Source organism: Lissotriton vulgaris, chromosome 1_1, assembly GCF_964263255.1.
Source record: "Lissotriton vulgaris chromosome 1_1, aLisVul1.2, whole genome shotgun sequence".
Taxonomy (NCBI): Eukaryota; Metazoa; Chordata; class Amphibia; order Caudata; family Salamandridae; genus Lissotriton; species Lissotriton vulgaris.
The window spans coordinates 574654513-574677382 of record NC_141685.1 but is presented as its reverse complement, the minus strand read 5'-3'; positions in this window follow the sequence as shown (position 1 = coordinate 574677382).

Genomic DNA, 22870 nt, shown 5'->3' with positions numbered 1-22870 from the left:
ACTGTGCAGGTGAGGCTTGCTTTGGCTTTTGGTCTCCCAATGGCTCGCCGAGAGTGCGAGCTATTATGCGCCTCCGTTCGCGCTGATGCCTCCTCCCTCGTGCGCGTGTCCCGGGGCTGCTGGGTATTGTAGTTCCCCGATGGGAACTACCGCCGTTCCTCTCACGGCTTTCCTTGTCAGCGCGGGCCGTTCCCCTCACGGCACTGATGTTGGACGGAATGCCCCTCTGACCACCTGCCACGGACTGTGCAGGTGAGGCTTGCTTTGGCTTTTGGTCTCCCAATGGCTCACCGAGAGTGCAAGCTATTATGCGCCTCCGTTCGCGCTGATACCTCCTCCCTCGTGCGCGTGTCCCGGGGCTGCTGGGTATTGTAGTTCCCCGATGGGAACTACCGCCGTTCCCCTCACGGCTTTCCTTGTCAGCGCGGGCCGTTCCCCTCATGGCACTGATGTTGGACGGAATGCCCCTCTGACCCCCTGCCACGGACAGCTGGGGCGCTGGAAGGGGACGATGAAGAAACTGTCCACAACGGTCCGGGTAAGGTCGTGAAAAATCGATTCTTGCTTGTTATTTGATTATTTGGCTGGTCGAATAAGTTCGACCGAATACTAGTATTCCCCTTAGTTGAAACATTCCCTGCATGCAAACAAACAGAGATTAGGAATACTCTCTTTCTTTGCAGACAGCGAAGGACACGTAATGCGGGCTTTTTGCCTAAATTGATTTGAGATTTTTGTTGACCTTTGTTACGTCATGCCTGTCTTCTCAAAAATTGATTGATTGCTTGGCCGGACCGTTTATTAGAGGTCAGTCATCCGGCACCGCCGGAAGGCACCCCTAATAAGGACATGTATGTGAAATATGGACTAGCCACTATAACGTAAAGCAAACTATGGCATAAAAGAACTAGAAAAGACCGGGAAAATCCGTGGCCACTAACGGGATCTTTTTGACCCCCATAAAATAGAAACGCTAGGAATAGCTCTAGTTAGAAAGAGAACTACACCAGCCATGTTCGACAGCTATGGTTTATGGCAGAAGGAAGCCACTCAATGAAAGAAAAGAAACACAGCTAGACTAGATAAAGAGATACAAAAAGCAGCTCACCAAGTTTGTAAAAAGTAAGAAAAAGACATAAAAAGAAATAAGAAACTCGATTTTCAATGGCCAGTAGAATAAGTAATACAATCCAAAAATGTAATTGATTAGGAATATACAGTACGTGGAAACAACGCTAAAGGAATAATTAAGATATGTTTCATTCCACAACATAATCACTTTGTAAGACCCTGACGTTTTAGATATGAGCAATGAAAAGGATAGTAAACTCAGCCTCTTTTAATTCGCAGTCCCTTTGACAGAGCAAAAGCACACATTGTTGTTGAAACATTTTTGTACTGCTATTATATGGTCCCCAAAGGGAGTACTATCCCAGATATTAGGTAACTGTGAACCCCAGGTGCATTCTGGTTCTTGACGTCCTAGACATCGAAAAAAATAAAATTCACACCAAGTGTTTCGCCTACCTTCCCACCCACGTTCCTAGTGCTTAATTTGTCAGTTTCCATTGACATACATTAATACTGATTTAAAAAATGTATAGGCTCCCTTGCTGTGTGCACCCTCCCTAGTTTAGAGGGCTTAAAACTGTTACCGTAGGAAGTAAATGCATAGCCATTGTAAAAAGCACCAGCATAAATTAAGACTGCACGTTCCACTGTAAATAATATTTGCCGACTTTCAGAAGAGTTTTTTAAAACGTTCCTGAGGCTTACCAGGGGTATGCCATCCAGTCAAACATTAGACAGAAGTAAGGTGTACATCAATTAAATAAAAATAGAGATGGGCTTCCCTAAAATTGCTTGCATTGCCAAAACAAAGGCTTGGAGAATCATCACAGGCTCATTTTAAGTGCCAACATTTGGTGCCATGCACAAGTTACATGACCTGAATGAACATTTAAGGAAGGTCTTGCTCTGTTTTAATTAACAAACCACAATCTCCTTGAAAGAAAATGTTATCTGTTTAGATCGTGACATGGAAAAGTTTTTTTAGCAATTGCATTTTTTTTTGAGTCAGGCGCAAGACACATATTGCTGGTTTTGGAAGTCAGCCGGCCCTGGCAGTTATAAATCAATAGTTTCCTAGCACGACTGTGCCCACCGGTTTTCTGAACTAAAATTGCACTGTCTTCCCCCGTCCGCCCAAAAACCGACCTCCATGCAGAACATTGCCACTGTAACAAAGATGCACACCCTTAAAAACTAGGATACAGCCGATGGAACTTGCCACATCCTATAGTTTCCCTATTTTTGCGGATGGGGACAACCCCAAACTGCTGTAGATAATTTTTAATGAAAGCATTAATACGTCGCCCCTCCCCTACTCTAAACTGAATGCATCTGACATCTGACCTCTTCCTACAACGCAGTATGTAATGCTACACTTTGAACAACCCATGTTGTGAACGTTCCACCATTAGTTAACCTTGCCGCACTGAATCTTTCTGGGCTTCATACCCAGGTGCCAAAGACTGCATCTAAAAAGATGGGTCTGATTCATGGTGGGGTAAAAATCATCGTCATCACATGTATTGATGTGTTTTAGATGCTGGCCCCTCGCACCCTTTTTCTTTAGGTTATAACGGTGTTTCAACTGAAGGTTGGAAAGTCTTGTTACACTGTCCTTTAGGCGAAAATAGGCTACTGTTATGAAATTGTGCTTTGTGTGTAGGGCCTATCTCTGAGTACGTGAAATGTTTGTGTAGTATGCACGTGTGTGTGTCATGTACGTATGGGCCCATGTGCGAATGCTTTTGTATGACTGGGTTGCTGACAAAATGACGTGCATGATAAATTTCGACTTATGAACTGACCAAATGAAGAAGTGAAGGGCCCCTGAGCTTGGGTTTGTCCTATATCCCACCAACTAGAAGCTAGCGACATTGTTATGTTTGAGATTTACCTCTCATTCTTCCATCCACATAGAAACATAAGAGCTGTGCCATTGTACATATGACTGGCATCCCTACTTTACACCTATACATCAGCTCGAACTATCGCTGCTAGATATTGGGGGACCCCACCGTAAGTATTAGTACGACTGCACTTGTGTCTAGCCATCAGGAAAAGAAAGTAAGTATTTTCAGGTCATCTGCTTAGATCTTCTACTGTCAAAAAGGGAAAGGAAGGAGCCTGGCCCCTGGGTAAATTGAGATGAACTAGGAGATGCGCGATGTGCATGAAAAAGTCCCTTTTTGTGTAACTAACGCTGCGTTTTTCATGCTTGGTGCATGTATTGTAACGTCCTATTGCATATTGTGTGTATACAAAAATTGTGCGTTTTATGTTTTTTTTTGGTTTATGTGCTTAAATGTAAGAACTGTCCTGTACTATTCTACGTGGTAAGTGCACTGGATAAACTTGTTGTAGTGCACTCACTCTCTCACTCACTCTCTCTCTCTTTTTGAGCCTACCTACGCTGTCCAGGAATGACCATGCTGGGATCAATTCCATGTGACAACTGGGTGGACTCACTCTTAGCCGTTCACTTCACAGAATGCTGTGACTTTGCTTTTGAATAAATGACGACACTGTACCTCACAAGTACACGTCTAATTGGCTTCAACACAACAGTGTTTGAATAAATTGACAGAAACGAAATACTATATTTTGCCATGTTACTACCCCTCCTTTCTGTAAAATGATGGAATTTAATTGGCTGAAAATGAAAGGATGGGTAAGAGGACTGATGCCCCCTAATCTGACCCTTAAAAGGGAGCTATATGTCAGTGCCATTTTCTTTTAGATACCTTAGTAGCACCACCATCATCGTTCATGTTTCTGTACACACTGCACATAAGTAGAGTGACCAAATTTCCCCGTTTTGCCAGGATGGTCCCAGTTTTGTACCAGATGTCCCAGAAACATTTCAAGAAATGTAGCTCATGTCCTGGTTTTTAAAGATAATCAACACAAATTGGTGGGAGGTGTTTTCCTCGTTCTACGAAACAGGGATAGTTAGCCGTTGTTTCCAGGAAACAATTTGATTAGCAGGCAAGCAGCCACGTTTAAAAATCGCAACTTATGTATGTTCTTACTGACTGTTCTGTGACTCTCTGCTAAGGAGCGCGTTCATCGCCCGAAGTAACATAGTAGTCCTTCTCCCAATTTTGTGAAATGTCCTTGGTTGTTTTGGTTTTAGAATTCTGGTCACCCTACATATGAGTTGTAACGACATTACAAGTCCTTCATTAACTAGTGAAGTAACTAGGTTGCAAAGGATGGGGCAGAAATCAAACAAAAATTGTTCATGAAAATGATTTGAACTAAAGTAAAAGGAATGTTCTAGTAAGCCCTGCTGAATGGGTACTGGGGTCTAGCTGTTTAGTTCAAAGTAAGAAACATTGACAGGATGGGACAACGCTCAGCTTGTGTACTAATTTGGTGCACCATACTAGGAAGGGTGCCTGTAGGCCCATGATAATAATGCATCACACCTTCTATTGTGGTTAACAAATCTTGAAGAAAACATAGCCCAGCAGGAATTAGTTTGAATTTGGCAGACCATATGGTTAATAGTTTTAGATTTCCTTCCACAACCATATTTGTGGAAGAGAAAAGTACACGAAGGATAATATGTATCATTGGAATTCCCATGGGTGTTCGTAGACCTGCACAACAGTGAAAAGTAGGAATGAATAAGTATACCCAGACAAAAAAGACACAAAGTATCCACATTGTCTTCCTTTTTAGTAAATAATACGTATTTTCTTAGCTGCTTGGGGTTGGGAGAGAAAACTAAAATTGTGTAACATCTTCCCTTGCCAGTTCTAGAAAAATTTGTTTTATACTCACTGCTTGATTCAAGAATGCCCTCCAGTCATTGGAAGAGACAGGTCGGACGCGATGTACAGCCTGACTGCAAGGAGTGGAACACCTATAACTATGACCAAGGTGGAGACGCAGAGCCAAAAGTCTGGACGAGGCACTAACACCGACAAGAAAGAAAGAAAGAAGGGCTAGTCAGAAGCCCCCGGCTTGTTGGTCTACTTGTGCCTGAAGTCTCAATCCATTGGGCCCCATTGGTGGTCTCATTTGTGCGGAGACTCTGACCCCCTTGGTCCATCTCCAGTTTGACCCCCACTCCATCCTCTCTTCCTTTGGCTCCCCCAAACCCCCCTTTTTCACATGGGGTTTTTATCACCCTGATGAAGGAACAATGGACAAAGATAGGATAGGGTTAGTAGGGATGGACTTCATGGATAAAGAATAGGGTGCGGGTACCCTGTCTAAGGTACCAGCGATAGATTAGTTAGTAAACAGAGAAGAGGTATTGTGACTACAGAGAAAGAACGACCTCGCCCTGCAACGTGGAATCTGGACCCGAGCTGGACGCATAGCTCCATCGCCTGTGCTCAACAGCGCCAACGCCAAGATGAATAATGGGAGCCTACCAGTGATGGCTCACTGTTAGAAGACACTGAAAAGAAGAGCTCATCGATTATATTAGGTTAAAACTTCTCTCCCAATCACCTTGTATTAGTTGTGCTCCAAATGGACAAGAAAAAGTTTTCTTGTGTGAAATTCTACATCACTCGCATTCGTAGTGTAATTGTATTGATGATAGCATGGGAATGTCATACCATATGGAAAAAAAGTTAACTACGTATCACAAGGATTGTACAACGCCAATTGCCATCATGAATATGCCTATTAGTTTTGCCCCCCCCACAGTCCAATTCAAAAGTACACGCAATGATCTCTTTCCCTCAAAAGAATTAGTACGATAAACTGGTTTTTGTGTTACAAAGAATGTACTGCCTCATCTAGGAATTGTTCTCATCACCAAGTTTAAACTGCGGTACAGCGAATACCTTTTTGCATACACCCTCTCCCAGTATGTTACCCTCACTGCATAAGTTATTGACAATGCTGTTTGTGCTGATAACCATCTTCTTCTCCTACTGTCTGTGTATCTACCTGTACAACATGTATGCCAGCAAAAAACTACAATAATCAGCCCAATTGCATGTTTAGCTATGAGCCATCTCAAAGGACTGGGGATAGGAAATATCAATGTTTCTCTTGGTCCCAGTACTGACAATATGTGGTTGTTCGTTGGATGTACACTGTATACCGCCCTAGTGTTCCCTTTACACAAGTACCTTCTGCTCCGAAGACATTGGAATAGATCAGCAAGCTGGCTAGGTACGTTCAAAGGGAGGACTGTTAGAATTAAAATAACAAGCATGAACATTGCCGGCGCCATCCTGCTTAACATAGGCCTTTGCGTGCGCGTAAGCGGCAACCATTTAGACATCACGGCCATTTCCTACACTGCTGGTCACCTGTGTGTCACCCTGACCCCACCATCATCCCCCGCGCTCTGACTAGGCCTGAACAAACGTACCAGGGTCGTAAAACCTTGCCAGCATGACAATGCCCCGGAGTCACTTCCCGTGCCAAACCCACTTGTTCTTTCATCCTCCATGCACAGGCAAGCCCCCTTTTATAACCTCCTTCCCGGCGCCTGGCAAATGGACCATTTTTTCTATGGCTTAAAAAATTCTCTGTGTAGGGTGTGTCATGGTTCTAATTAATGGACTTCCATGTTTAGAGCAGACAGCATGCATTATTGCGAGGAAGCCTGTCTGGTGGCCCTTTTATAAATCCTCATGATGCATGTTTGAACAGTGAGTACTTGATTAGTGCTGTTTAGTGATGATTGGATCTACGTCTTTAGAGACAGAATGGCCTAGGTGGGATGTTTAGTGCTAAATAAAATATGCAAAATATTATAATGCAAAGCTAATCCAATAGAACCCCCCTGTGCTGAAAGCAATCAAGGTCAGCAAAAATACCCAAGGTTAACTGAGGTTCTCTTCTTCCACTGTGTGTACAGGTACCCATGGGTAAGTATCAGTCCTGGACATACTTTCTTTGTCATGCTAGAGACATCAAAGAGATATTTAGCAGGGACTTTTCAGAAACACATTCTTGGTCAGGTTCATTTTGTATTTCCTACCCCCACATTCACCATACCATATTTTTGTTTAATTTTACAATCCATTAATTGAACGAAATACATGTCAATGCAGTCTCATAATCCTCCCTCAGTTTGTCTTTTACCTTTACCGGGTTTAATTTGTATTACAATATCATTTCTCAGACTTTTTACTGTTGACACAGCGGCATGTCTGCAAAAATACCCAGGGCTCATTCTTAGGATTATTATCATTAGTATTAGCGTTATTATTATTATTAGGATCCATATGTCATGTTGTTGCAAGCCTAGGGGCAAGTAATTGAAAAGCAGAATTAATTATTATGAATAAAAATTTAACTTACCCTTTACATCGTTCTATATGAATATTGTGCATTGGGATTAATGACAATATGAACTAGAAATTAAATTTTTGGAAAACAATAAAACATGCAATGCAGATCATCAATTTGAATAAAACTAATAACAGAAATATATGTATATATATAGGAGATTAAATAAAATACATCCTTGATGTCATCTTTTTCCTTCAAATAATATGAGGTAAAATATTGAGAAGTGAGAGAAGATGCCAATGCGCTAAACTACTAAATGGCTATGTTTTTCACGGGCTATCGTCTCAACAGACTTGAGAAGCATGTTCTCATTCAGCAATATCAACACAGGGTAAAAAATCGGTTTTTAACTCAGCATGTGGTTAATCCTCCCATTCGTATTATTGGCTCCAGCTGTCAAGTTGAAATGAGGATTTCAATCAATTAAGCAGTCTGTATTTATACAGGCTGCTATTCACCGGTGAGGGTATCCAGCTGCTAGGTTGCTGGGCTCAGTTGAAAATCCAGGTCTTGAGTCTCTTCCTGAATTCCACCAGAGTGGGGATGTACGGAGGTAGAAGTGAAGGCCATTCCGGGACCTGGTGGTGAGTTAAGAGATGGAACGGCCTCCACTGTGGCTTCTGTGGATGTATGGTGTCTGTGCGAGGGTGAGGGAAGCGGAACTGAGGTCTCTGGAGGCTTGGTAGATGTTCAGTTGGTGGTTGATGTATGGTGGTCCTTGGTCACATAAGGCTTTGGAGGAGTGTGTCAGCAGCTTGAACTGGGCATCTTTTCTGGATGAGGAGCCAATGTGGGTCCATTTGGGCAGGAGAGGACAAGTCTTGCCACTGAATTCTGTATAGTCTTGAGTCTCCCCATGAGTTGAGTGGTGGTACCTACATACAGTGTGTTGCCATAACCCAGCCAGATGGTGACTAGGGCTTGAGGGATGGGTTTTCTTGTGCCAATGGGGAGCCATTTGAAGATTCTTGAGAGCATTTGGAGTGTGTCATAGCAATGGATGAGACTGTGTTGATCTGTCCTTTCATGGCGAGTTTGCTGTCCAGGATGATGCTGAGGTTGCGGGTGTGGCTTGTAGGTGTGGGAGTGGGTCACAGATTGGTGGGCCTGAGGTGTTATTCCACAGGGAGGACTTGTTCCTAAATATCAGCACTTCGGTGTTGTCCATCTTGAGCTTTAGATAGTTGCTCTTCATCTTGTCAGTTACATTCTTCAGGCAGTTGTGGAAGTTGGTCCTCTTGGTGGTGGGTCTGCTGAGAATGAGAGAATGAGCTGGGTGTCATCAGCGTAGGATATGATGTTGAGAATGAGATCATGGTTTCTGACGATGTTAGTTAACAGTGTTATATAGGTGTTGAAAAGGGTAGGCTGATGTGTGAACCTTGAGGGACACAACAGATAGTGCTCTTTGGCTCAAAGGTGATGGGAGGTAGGCGGATTCTTTGAGTTCCCTGGATCTCAATGTGGTGCAGTCTCTCGATGACTGTGCTGAATGCTGTGGAAAGGCCGAGGAGAATCAGGGCCACTGATTCTCTGTTGAGGAGGGCGCACATGTCGTCATTGGTATTGATCAGGATGGTCCTGGTGCTGTGGTTGGAATGGAAACCAGATTGAAAGCTGTTGAGCAGGTTGTTTCTCTCCAGGTGTTCGGTGAGCTGTTGGTAGATGGCTTTCCCAAGGATTTTGGTGGGGAAAAGAAGCAGCGAGAGGAGACGTATTTCTGGAGGTCACTGAGGTCAGCGAAGGTTTCTTCAGAAGAGGTCTGACTTCTCTGCATTTCCATGTATCATGGAAGGGGGCTGTGGAGATGAATGTGTTGAGGATGGTGGTGAATTGCGGCTGATATTTTTGCTTCCAAGGTTTAAGAGGTGGTAGGGCAGGGGTCCGTGGGTGCACCAGAGTGCATGTAGTGGAGTTCTGTGTGGTGAGCTGTTCCCATGTAGTGGGCGGATGGTCGGGTGGAGTCTGTTGAAGGGCGGATATGGTGGAGGTCAGTGGGTTGGGGTTCAGAGTTCCTGTAGATGGTGGATATCTTTTTGTCGAATAGTTTGCAAGCCCGTCACAGAGTTTCTGTGAAGGGGAGATTATGTTCTCGATGGCCTTCAGGCAGGAGAGCTCTCTGACAATAGTGAAGAGTTCCTTGGTGTGGGTGGAGCTTGCTTTGATGAAGTTTGCTAGGGCATATTTTCTGTGTGTTTGAGTCATTGGTGGTATTTGTGTAGGGCTGACCTGAAGGTGGATTGGTCAATGGTGTCTCTGATGGTGTGCCAACTTCTCTCCAGTTATTTGCAGCTGTGTTTCATTGTCCTCATTTCTGGTGTGTACCAGCTGATTTGTTTGGTAGATCTGCTGTCTGGTTTAATGGGGGAAACTTGGTTGATGCAGTTGGTAATCCAGGAGGAGAATTTCCGGACTGGCTGTTCCAGATTGCTTGCAATGTCGGGCTGGGAGATGTTGAGGGCATCCATCCATTGGGTCTATGTCACTTTATTCCAGTTGTGGAAGATAGTGTTTGGGGGGCCTGTTGGCAATGCCCAGTGAACCTGCAACGGTGAAGTGGATGATCGTGTGCACTCCAGGTAAGTTCTGTGACATGACTGCATTTGACTCTGTTACTGGTCATGAAGATCGGGTCAAGTATATGTGCTGTGTGTAGGGTCAGTGGCCAGCTGGGTGAGGCCAATATTGCACATGCATTCCAGGAAGCAGGCTGAGTTAGTGTCTGTCGGATCGTCAAGGTGGAATTTGAGATCCCAAGAAAAATGTAGTGCTTGTATTCCATGACTAGTGAAGTGATGAAGTCAGTGATGGTATAGTTCTGCTGGTTGTATGGAGTTGGAAGTTGTTATTTGCCATAATTGGTGAGGTCTTGTCTCCAGTGGTGGCACAGCAAATTGTTTATTTGTGAATGATGGTGATGCCTACTCCGTTTGTTGGTGCGGTCCTGGTGTGTCATCTTGTAGCCGTTGGGTGTAGCAATGGAGGTGGTAGTGGTGGTGGAGGGGTGTGCTAGGTCTCTTTGACGAAAACATCATGGGTGAGGGTGGTGATGGTGTCCCAGATTTCAGTGGCATAGTTGCATAGAGATCAGGTGCTGAGCAGGGGGCATTGGAGTGGTCCTGGGGCTGTTGGGTCAGTGAAATGGGTGTGGCACTGAAATCCTTGGAGATGGTCGATCCTGCATTGCAGGTGAAAATACAGCAGCAGCAGTTGAACTGACCTACCACTGATTGAGAAGAAGCAATGTAGCATTTTTTATTGTGGTGTCTTTGGTCCTGGTCTCAGAGCTCTGCTGCAGAGTACCTGTGGGTGGCTGGAAGGCCAGGGTTCCTTACGCTGAGCGTGGTACCGGGACGACAAGTGCAGATGGGGTATTACCTTTTGGAAAAACGGTGTCGTGGTCGCAACCTCCACTAAATAGGTTCAGGGTCTTGCGGGCTCACGGTGGTGGAAAGAGATAGGGTGAATGGGTGGGAAAATAGTGGGCAGCTCCTTGAAACAGCGCAAAACAACAAGGAAAATCAACCAAGTGAAAAATAAGGCTGCAGGCAGAAACATGCTAATTTACAGGTGGCGAAAATAAATTCAATTACAGACAGAAAATAATAAACTGATTGCAGGAAAAATGAACAGAATTACCAGCCACAATATGAGGTGACACAAAGGGAAAAAGACACAGGTGAGCACAAAAGCTATAAGGCAGAGTCAGGGTACCTGCTGGGGTAGCGAGCATGGAGCAGATTGAGGATCTGCTCAATGGGGTCCCACTGTGGCCTCCTTTAAGTAGGACGAGTGTGGTGCAAGGTAGCAGGAAGCAGGAGGGCCAACAAGTGGGAAAGGAGCAAGCAGCTCCTGGAATCTGTCCGGAACAAAAGGGAAAAGCAAGCAAGTGAACAATAAGGCTGCAGGCAGAAACAAGCCAAATAACAAGCTAATTTACAGGTGGGGAAAATAAATTTAATTACAGACAGAAGAAAATAAACTGATAGCAGGTAAAATGAACAGAATTACTGGCCACAATATGAGGTGACAACAGAGGGATAAAGACACAGGGGAGCACAGAGCAGTACAAAAGCCATAAGGCAGAATCAGGGGACCTGCTGAGGCAGCGAGTGGCTCCCGGAAACGGCGCAGAACAACAAGGAAAAGCAACTGAGTGAAAAATAAGGCTGCAGGCAGAAATAAGTTAAATTACAAGCTATGGAAATAAACGCAATTACAGGTTGAAAATGATAGACTGATTGCAGGCAAAGCAAACAAAATTATCGTGCTGCAGCCTCCATTAAGTAGTCCAGTTAGGGTTAGCAGGGATCAGGGTGTCAGAAAGCGGGGGAGCGAAGGGGCAGGACAGGAGGGAGTGGCTCCCTGAAACAACCCTTAACAGCAGGGAAAGGCAACTGGGTGAACAATACGACTGTAGTCATTTACAAGGTAATTTACAGGCGGTAGAAATAAACTCAACTACAGACCGAAAGAATAAACTGAGGCAACAAAGGATGGTTAAAGACACGCGGACACAGAGCAAAACAAAAGTTGTAAGGCAGAGTCACGGGATCTGCTGAGGCAGCGAGCATTGAGCAGATTGAAGATATTAGAAACTTGCAGACTGATCTTATGGACATGCCCACTTACACCACAAGTATGGCAGGGAAAAGAGGGGCAAACTGAATAAGTACACTATAGGAGTCTGGCAAATTAATTTTAACAATGTAAGAGTTGAATCTGGGAATGGACAGTGAGCAAGAGGCTGAAATTGAATGCAAAAAAAAGGAAATTGTGGCACACAGAAAACTAGATTGTGAGAAATTGGGAAACTGGTTGAGTGGGGTTTGACCCCTGTTCAAGCAGCAACCACAAGCCTTATCAGTTTAGGGCACAAGCCAACCTCAAATTAACTGGTGCTCAACCCACTGGTAGATTAGAGGCAATATGTACAGTAATTGTGCAACACTAAAACAGCAAAACAGTGAAAACACTATACAAAAAGATCCCATGCTAGGTTAGAAGAATAGAGCTGAATTTAATAAATAAAACAAGACCAACAAAGCACCAACCGCAGCTATCTGGTCGTACTGGATCGGGTCAAAGTCAAAGGTTCAGGCCAACTGCAATGGAGTGGGGGTCAAACACAGCCCCAGATTAGTCCAGCTGAAGCTTTACCTTCTCACACTTTGGGCCTAGAGTCCTGTTTGCATTGGAAAGGGTAGCAGGGAGCAAGGAGAGCATGGGCAGTTGTTGCCGTGGCTTGGCGTGGCGTGAAGAGTAGGCCAGGTGGCGTGGATGGGTCGGGTGGTGCCTTGCATTAGTGGTCCCCCATGGATGGTCAATGCTGCTGTACAACGAAACGGGCTGGCAGTGGCTTGCGTGCGGCTTTGGTGAGAGCAGCGTGGTCTCAGTGTGAACAGGTTCTTTCACAGTTATGAAGTCCTTGAGGCTCACCTCAGTAAGCCAGCAGACTAACCCTTTGAGTTACTCTTCGGTCTTGGGTTCAAGATGGAGGTTGCAGGTCCAGTTCTTCTACATCAGGTAAGAGGGTAGCAGGCATCAGGTCAGCAGTTCCTTTAGAGCAGCAGTCCAGCAGAGTGCCATCCTTGGCTGGACTGTTCCCCTGAGGCACAGGCTCAGACTGATTTGCATATAGCCATGTCTGAACTGGGGTGGCAGAGTGGGCTAAAGAACGGTGATGGATTAAACCCAGATCTTTTGACTTGGTGTGAGTGTTTGATTGATTCAGATGCTCCGTCCATCACCACCCCCTTTTGTACCATCCTTGTAGCAGCACAGCAGTCCTTCCTGGCAGAGGTCAAGATGTTTTCTGAAGTGGTAGTGTCGGAGGTCCTTCTTTTACACACAGCTGTGCCTTTGAAGGGGGAGAAGCATCTAGAGGCATGCCTTTGAAGCACACAGATGCCTTGCTTTCCTGGCCCTGGCTCCAGACTAACTATAGGAGTTATATAGCCCTTTTTGGAGAGGCAGGACGCAGTCTATTCAAGTTGAAGTAGGGTTGTGTCCAGCTCCTCCCTCCCATCCTGCCACTGATGGTCCTGAGGTTCTGTAAATTGCGAATTCGTTCGTGCTCAGCCTCTATTTTGTGGCCGCCGCCATTTTGTGTTGCCCTCACTCAGGCAGCACGGCGAGCGCGATGTTATTGTCGTTTCTGCATTTACATGTCAGGTGATTTCTTCGCCCTTGTTTACTAACGAGTGTCAGGGTCTGGGCGAATACACTAATTCCTGTCTGAGCTGATTAATCCCCGTCCAGACTATTTGTTGGTTCACACCATTCTTTCCTGTAGGTTATCTTATCTGCTGTCCTTCGCTACACGTCTCATGCATTCTCCTGTTTCACGACTGTCCTTCTATAGCATACAACTGTGTTTTCTCTACTTGTTAACTGAATTGTGTGGATTCATTTGTAATTTACTTAAGGAGTCGAGTGACAAACATAACCAAGGGAACTTGGGTTACTTTAGACTTAAAGCATTGTCTATAACATTTGCCTATGCCTCGTGCTCTTGTGTGTTTGTATTTTGCATTGTATTGTACCGTATATAAGCCTGTGTGCCACAGAGTTAAGTGGCAGTCTCTTTTAAATCTAAGACCACTGTTCTAGCTGCAGCTAATAAATACAATCTTCTACATCAGACGAAGAGTCCGTGTCTCTGTATTTGACAAGGCAGGTGAATTCCGGGGATTTCAGGCGTACCCTGTGCCGCCGAGCCTTAAGGCTACGGTTCTCTAACTGGCGCCCATGTGGGGCGACTTCAGCGGTAGCAGTTGAGCCCGAGGGTCGTGAGGAGCCCTGCAAAAAAATTCCAGAGGAAGCGCACCACATGATCGACCCCTGTATGTCGAAAGTGGACCGAAGGTCTTTTACAGCGCGGCTACTCCTTTCTGACGGCTGCTGACGACTGCTGCCCTGACTGTCGCCCTGCCTTGGACCCTTTGATGACGTTTGATAAAGCGAGACGATAGACGGACCTTCGCTGGTGTAGGACGATTCTTAGTTAAGTATTTGGTGGGTCGCTCCCACAAACTTTGTTTTGTTTTGTTTTTGGCTTTTATTCAGTTGTTGCAATACCTGAAGCCAAGGGGTGAGTACGTTTGTGCTGTTTTAATAATTCATACCCCTTGTTGTTTGTGAGCAGTCTAGTAACGATGCCTGGACTGAGTACGTTTAATAGAAATTGTTGTTTGGGTTGTACTAGGGATTCCCAGTTGGTGGATTCATATCCGATTCCTCCAGTTGGAGCTCCCACTTATGAGCTCTATTCGAAACATGGTATTGGTCCCATTACCTTTAATGAGACATGGGTCCGATACACGAGAAATAGTGGAGTTTTAAGATGGCCCCAAAATGGTAGTTTGACCCCGCCATATTAGATAATTTGGAAGCGATTCTGTTTAAAAGGAAAGCCCGGCCGGCAATGTTTGACTCTTTTCGCCTTGGCGTAAGGAAACCAAACAGAAAGAAATTAAGCAAGCAAAAAAAGATAAGAAAGCACAAGACATGTCAATTATACAGGCTGCGCAGCAGTTTAAAAATAATGTAGTAGATGGTGCGGATGAGATACTGGAAATACAACATCGCATGGCGATAGATAGATGCTATCCGATGTTGCCTACTTCTCCTTCAGATAAAAGTAAGGAATTGGAAGAAGATTCCCTAATGTCTTTTTTATTGAATTCACCTCGGCCCTATGTCCAAACTCCTAATGTACCTCCATTACCCCCTCCTGTTGCTCAACAAGTGGTTGCTCCATTTCCGGTTGTTCAGCAACTGGCTCAACCTACTAATGCTCCTTTGCCTGCCTCTGCTCCGCCTTCACATTCTGTAATTCAGCCCCCACCTTCTCTACAATCCCCTGCTCCTGTTCCTCAATCGGCTACGTCTCAGTCTCCGTTGCCTTCTACATCTGTCATGTCTCCTGTTCTTTTGAGGGATTCTCCTACCTCACATAGGAGAATAACAGATGCTGTCTCGAACTTCTTCTCCACTTTTCTTGGGTCCTTGAATATTTCTCCAGCTTTTTCTAGACGACAATCTCGCTGTCAACTTCCTCTTACGGACGAGAAAGTAGTTTTGGGATCTCTTGCTCGTAAATGGATTGAGAAAGGACTAGAATATAGTACAGAAGACATTATGAGTTCTTTTCATCTGTGGGTGGAGCCCACACAGAGATATGTTTTTAATGTTATGTGTCAAACTCTTATTAAAGGATGGGAAGATATGGAGCTAGATTCAGTTGCTTCGGTGCTGCAGAAGTTACAAGCTGATTTTGATAAAGGTTTTATTGTAGGACTACAAGTTGCAGATGCGGTGAATAAACTTGTTGCGTTCCGGGCCATGTTTCTGTCCCTGACTCTTTCTGAGACTGATTCTGTTCATAGACAGGGTATTAATCATTATTCGATGCGTGAAGTTCCTCCCGTATGGAGAGAAGAGATAGCTGGTCCACCACAGATACCTGCCCATTTCCAGCGTATATGGGTCCACGAACCCTGGCAAAAAAAGGTCTGAAGTATTGGCGCTTAAACAGACTCTTCCGGACCCCCGTAAAAATCCTGCTGGGTATTATAAAGAATTGTCTGAAACAGTTGAGGCTTGTATCATGAATTTGGCTGATATTGATATGTTATTTGGGAATGTTGTTCTGCAAGCATTATGGGCACGGATTCGTAGAGAAAATCATGATGCTGAATTAGGTGGTAATTGGGCTGCTCCTAGAGTCGCCGATGCAGGTCAAGTGGGTGGTGCGAAGCCCGATGATCTGATTACTGCCTTACCTGGAAGAATAATTGAATTGATGAAGACAATGATGCCTGCAGTCTGAGTAAATTGGGATAAGCTGGCCGCATGCAAGCAGAAGAAAGACGAAAGCGTTTTGGATTTCTTCACTCGTTTTGAAGAGACATTTATTTGACCATAGTGGTCAGGATCTGAGTGTAGATGGTGGTCAGCGATTGTAAGTTTGTATATAATTTGCTTCCCGAATTATCGAATAAATTAAAGAGTTCTGAAAGTGCATGAGCTGTTTCTTCCCCTGCTAAAATATTGGCTACTGCACAGTATTATGAGAATAGAGATAAGGAGGAGAAAGAGAAACAAGAGAAAAGAAATAAAGATCTGAAAACGAAGGTTCTTTTGCAGCAGGCTTATCCTCCACGTCCCGCACAGTCTCAGTTTTCTCAACCCCCAGTGTTTCAGAAGCCTGAGTCTTTTGTACCGCAATCTTTGGTAGGTCCTAATCAATGTGCGTACTGTAAGGAAGAAGGACATTTTAAGAACAGTTGTCCGGTTTTATTGCAGCGTAATAATGGGACATCTGCTCCACGAGGTCGTGGTAATTTTCAGTCAGGATCTAGAGGTAGAGGACGAGGTGTGTCCTCTCAGGAGCAGCGCTCTTTCCCTCCGTCTGCTACGAATCTCTTTGATCAGCAGAGAGTTCAGTCTGCGCAGTATTATAATGATGATTATCGTGTTGAAGATAGGATTGAAGATTTCCATACTGAATAGGACAGCCAAGGACGAACCAAGGGAGTTGTGTCGATTCAGTAGATCAAAAAAGACTGTATGTTAGTGTCAATGCTGTGGTTATTTCAGAGCCGTTTCTTTTGGATACTGGTACAATGAGAAGTTCTATTATTCATTCTAAACTCCCTGGGGCACCTTTGTCTGGCTTAATAAATACTTCTGTAGGATTTTCTGGCGCCCCAGTTCGTAATCCAGTTGCTTGTCCCTTGCCTGTTTTGATTGGTCCCTATGAATTGGATGCTTCACTTATTCTGACAACTGGTTGTGGTGAGAATTTGTTGGGTCTGGATTTGTTTAAAAGGCTACATGCAACATTGTACTATTCTCCTTCTGGTGTGCATCTTACGTTAGGGAAGAAATTAACACCTTCTAAGTATTTATCCCGAGATCAGTTTCCACCTGAGTTGCTCTCTCTTCCCGAAAGTCTTTGGGCTACGGGTCCAAAGGATGTGGGTCGTCTTGCGATCCCACCGTATGTTGTCACAGTTAAAGAAAATGTTAGAATGCCAAGCATTCCCCAGTACCCTATTTCTAGCGATGGTGAGAGAGCGCTTTTGGCTATTGTTGATGACTTTATTCAGAAGGGCGTGGTCGAAGAAACAAGAGGCAATGTTTGTAATAGTCCTGTTCTCCCAATTCTTAAGAGAACTAATCCTTCACAGCCCCCTGTTTATCGATTTGTTATTGACCTTAGGAAAGTCAATAAAATTGTTGTGCCACAGTTTCCTGTTGTTCCAGACATTACAGCCTTATTGACGATGATTCCTGCTTCGGCAGCTTGGTTTTCAGTGATAGACCTCAAGAAAGCTTTCTTTAGAATTCCTATTGCTGATGAAAGTAGGGATCTTTTTGGTTTCTCTCTAGGTGGCCGAAGTTTCCGATTCAAAAGAGCACCCCAAGGTTATTGTGAAAGTCCCTCCATCTATAGCAAGGCTCGTAAGTCACAACTTGATGCTTTTTCCTTGCCTCCAGGTGCTACGCTCATTCAGTATGTGGATGATTTGTTGGTGGCTGCTGATACGGAAGACTTGTGTAAGAGTGTGACTGTTGCATTGTTGCATCATTTGTCTGCTCTAAATCATAAGGTGTCGCCCTCTAAGTTGCAATATGCCCACCAAGAGGTTGCCTATTTAGGTCATCTCTTGTCGAAGGAGGGACGGCGATTGACCCCAGACGTATTCAGACTATTTCTCTACTACGCAGAGAGAAGTGCTTGCCTTTTTGGGTATCACTTCCTACTGTAGACAATGGATTCCTAATTTTTCACTTTTGGCTAAACCATTGTTGGCACTTACGTTGAAAGATACGCCCCATCCACTCCCTTGGACGGATGAATGTCAGAAAAGTTTGGTTGACCTACGTACTGCTCTGTGTTCTGCTCCGGTGTTGGGTACCCCAGATTATAGTAAGTCTTTTACACAGTACGTTCACGGGAGAGACAGTTGCGCATTGTCAGTCTTGACACAGCAATTTGGAGATAAGCAGAGGCCATGCGCCTATTTCTCCGCTACATTAGACCCAGTAGCTAAAACTTTGCCCAGTTGTCTCAGAGCTACAGCAGCTGCGGCGATTTCTATCAGACAGTCTGCTGGATTAGTGTTAGATAACACACTCATTGTTATGGATCCATATGCAGTGGACACCCTGTTGAATAGAATAAGAACACAGCATCTCACGAGTGCTCGTTTGTCTGGATACGAGCTGACACTCTTAGCGAGTCACGTGCATATCAAAAGATGTAATACATTAAATCCAGCTACACTGTTGCCACTCCCGGATGAGAAAGACGTTCAGGAAAAACATGATTGTCTTCGTACGGAAGAAGAAACGAAGGGTAGGATTGATTTGAAGGATACTCCGCTCAAGGACCCGGATGGAATCCTATGGGTGGACGGTTCTTGTTTCAAGCTGCCAAATGGGGAAACTACTTCTGCCTATACTGTCACCACATTATGCACAATTGTTGAAACGGCACGTGTCGGACATAATTCAGCCCAAGCAGCTGAATTAATAGCCTTGACTAGAGCGTGTGTGTTGTCAAAGGGAAAGAGAGTGAATGTGTACACTGATAGCCAATATGCTTTTGGCGTTGCACATAGTTTCGATAGATTATGGAGGGAGAGAGGATTCTTTACCTTTCAAGGGACAAAGATTCAGCATGGTCAATTGGTGACTGATCTACTTGAGTCACTTACTTTACCTACACAGATAGCGATCATAAAGTGCAGTGCATATAAGAAAGTTATAGATGATGTTGGTCGTGGAAATGCGTTTGCAGATGAGGTAGCAAAAACTACAGCTAGAGACACTACTAGCCAAATGTATGTGGCAGGTCCTGTGAATTGGGTTAGGGAAATTGGAATGTGTGAAGACATGATTGAGAGTGTCAAAACGATTCAGGGAGAGGGTACTGAGAAGGAATTGAGTACATGGAAAGAAAGTACGGGAATGTTAGATTCGATGGGTTGTTGGACGGAGTTGTCGGAACATCAGCGATGGTTATTACCGGATGCTTACGTGTTGCCGGTTGTGACTATGGCTCATGGTCCAGCTCACATTAGTGCAAAAGGCATATGTAAGCTTTTGGCTCCTGTGTGGCAGAATGAAGGAATTCCGAAATGTGCCGAGAATGTGGTTAAGCATTGCATTGTTTGTTTAATGCATTACCCAGAAAAGGGTACCCCAACTCCGGCAGGTCATTTTGCTCCCCCGTCATATCCTTTTGAGGTGTTGCAGATCGATTACATTCACATGGATCGATGCAACAACCTCAAGTATGTTCTGGTGGTGGTATGTGCCTTTTCCCGTTGGATAGAAGCCTACCCCTTGAAAGATAACACTGCTTTGTCTACTGCTACGGTGCTACTTAAGGAGTTCTTTCCCAGATTTGGTTTGCAGCAAACAGAGTTGTCTGTACACTTAGATTTTGTCGTATCCTGACTTCCCTCCGTTGGTTCCGTCTCAAGGAACATATTTTGTCTGTAATGACAGAGCTTATACGTGGCTCTCTTCTAACTTTTCTGGAATTTGTCATATAGCTTTTCTCCTTCCCCCTACATATACGGCTCAGTCAGACCACCACAGAATTAGATATAGCCGAGGTATATTTGATGCCAAAGACACAGCAGAACAAGAGACAGGAGACTTTCTTAAAAGATTCCTTCCCTTTTGGGGTCCAATGGCCAACAGTAGACACATCAGACAATTGGTTCACATGGTTGAGACCACCATTAATGTTACTGCAGGTGCGCTAAGTAATATTACGGCAGAGCTTCAGGCTGACCGTCTTATGACGTTGCAGAATCGGATTGCGCTAGATGTGATCTTAGCAGACCGAGGAGGTGTCTGTAGATTGATCGGATCTAGTTGCTGCATTTATATTACAGATGATGCTCCGACAATATACCAGGCCATTTCCAAATTGCATACCGTCTCCTCGTCGATTCATCAGGACGAAGGAGATTGGTCTTTTATGGGATGGTTTTGGGGAATATTGTCAACTTGCGGATGGAAGATCTAACGTTCCTTGGAGCAATTTTGGCCATCATATTCTCTTGTTGTTTGTGCATTCAATGTGGTCCTGCAGTTTGTGGCCTACTGGCTACTCTATGTGTTCCACAGGGATCACTGACATAATATCGAGGGACAGAATATCGACTTGCAAAAATATTGTTTACAAAATATCGACAGACAGAATATTGAGTTTGTATCTACAAACAGGTAAGTACAAAAATATTGAGTACAAAATATCGTTTACAAAAATATAGTTTATAAAAATATCGACTTTATTAAAAACAGTGTTAAATTAAATTAATATTAACATTTATTTACTAAAAAATACTTAAAAATAATTAAATTAACTTTTAATAATTAAATAATTAATGAAATTAATAAGAAAAAATACAATCATATTTGTTAAAACATATATATAGTAACATAATATAATTAAATAATATCCAATATTATTACCGTACGATAGCAGAAGTGTAAAAAATACTATTCCCACTCCAAAGAGTGCAAGCGTAGGGAAAGCGTTGGATAGCGTAGAGGTTAAAATTACTATTCCCACTCCAGTGGGTGCAACAGTAGGGAAAGCGTTGGATAGCGTAGGGGTAAAAATTAATATTCCCACTTCAGTGGGTGCAACAGTAGGGAAAGCGCTGGATAGCGTAAGGCTAAAAATTGCTATTCCCACTCCAAAGAGTGCAACAGTAGGGAAAGCGTTGGATAGTGTAAGGGTAAAAATTACTATTCCCACCAAAGAGTGCAACAGTAGGGAAAGTGTTGGATAGCGTAGGAGTTAAAATTACTATTACCACTCCAGTGAGTGCAACAGTAGGGAAAGGGGTGGATAGCGTAGGAGTTTAAATTACTTTCCCCACTCCAGTGGGTGCAACAATAGTGAAAACGTTGGATAGCGTAGAGGTTAAATTTACTATTCCCACTCCAGTGGGTGCAACAGTAGGGAAAGCGTTGGATAGCGTAAGGGTTAAAATTACTATTCCCACTCCAGTGAGTGCAACAGTAGGGAAAGCGTTGGATAGCGTAGGGGTTAAAATTACTATTCCCACTCCAGTGGGTGCAACAGTAGGGAAAACGTTGGATAGCGTGGAGGTAAAATTTACGATTCCCACTCCAGTGGGTGCAACAGTAGGGAAAGCGTTGGATAGCGTAGGGGTAAACATTACTATTCCCACTCCAGTGGGTGCAACAGTAGGGAAAGCGTTGGATAGCGTAAGGGTAAAAATTACTATTCCCACTCCAAAAAGTGCAACAGTAGGGAAAGCGTTGGATAGCGTAGGGGTAAAAATTACTATTCCCACTCCAGTGGGTGCAACAGTAGGAAAAGCGTTGGATAGCGTAGGGGTTAAAATTACTATTCCCGCTCCAAAGAGTGCAACAGTAGGGAAAGCGTTGGAAAGCGTAGGGGTTAAAATTACTATTCCCACTCCAGTGGGTGCAACAGTAGGGAAAGCGTTGGATAGCGTAGGGGTTAAAATTACTTTTCCCACTCCAGTGGGTGCAACAGTTGGGAAAACGTTGGATAGCGTAGGGGTTAAAATTACTATTCCCACTCCACAGAGTGCAACAGTAGGGAAAGCTTTGGATAGCTTAAGGGTTAAAATTACTATTCCCACTCCAGAGAATACAACATTAGGGAAAGTAAATACTTCATATATGATTTAAAAATTTAAAAATGAATATCTATTAATAATTAATTAAAAATAATTAAACATTTTATATAATATAATAATTAATATATTAAAATTACTCATTAACAATAATTATTTCAATTGATCACCTATTAATACTAATTAATTACAAAATAAAAATGAATTATTTAATAATTAAAAATTATTTAACAATTATTTCCAATTAAATACATTTAAATACATTTAATTATTTAATTAATATTAAAAAATTACTTCCCACTCTATTCCCCTATAAACCCACAACCCGCTACAGAAAATAAATTATTAAAAGTAACATAATTAACAATTAATCAATTACATTTAATTAATTGGCAAATATATTTTTTATAATTACCCATAAATACTTAATTAATAATTAATTCTAAATAAATACCAATAAATAATTTTACATATTTAATTAATTATAATTTAATTACTTCCCACCCAATTCCCCAATAAACCCACAACCCGCTACAGAAAATAAATTAGTAAAATTTACATAATTACCAATTAATCAATTAATTAAAATTAATTACTAATTAAAATGTAATGAATTAACAAATATAAATTAATTAACAATTAATTAAAATTTACTATCAATAAATATATTTACATATTTAATTAATTATAATTAAATTACTTCCCACCCTATTCCCCTATAAACCCACAACCCGCTACAGAATTAAATTACGCAATAATTATAAAAGCAAAATTCATTAATTAAAATTAATTATAACATAAATACACACTTTTCACACATATTATAACATAAAAATACACTATAAAAAATTAGATATTATTAA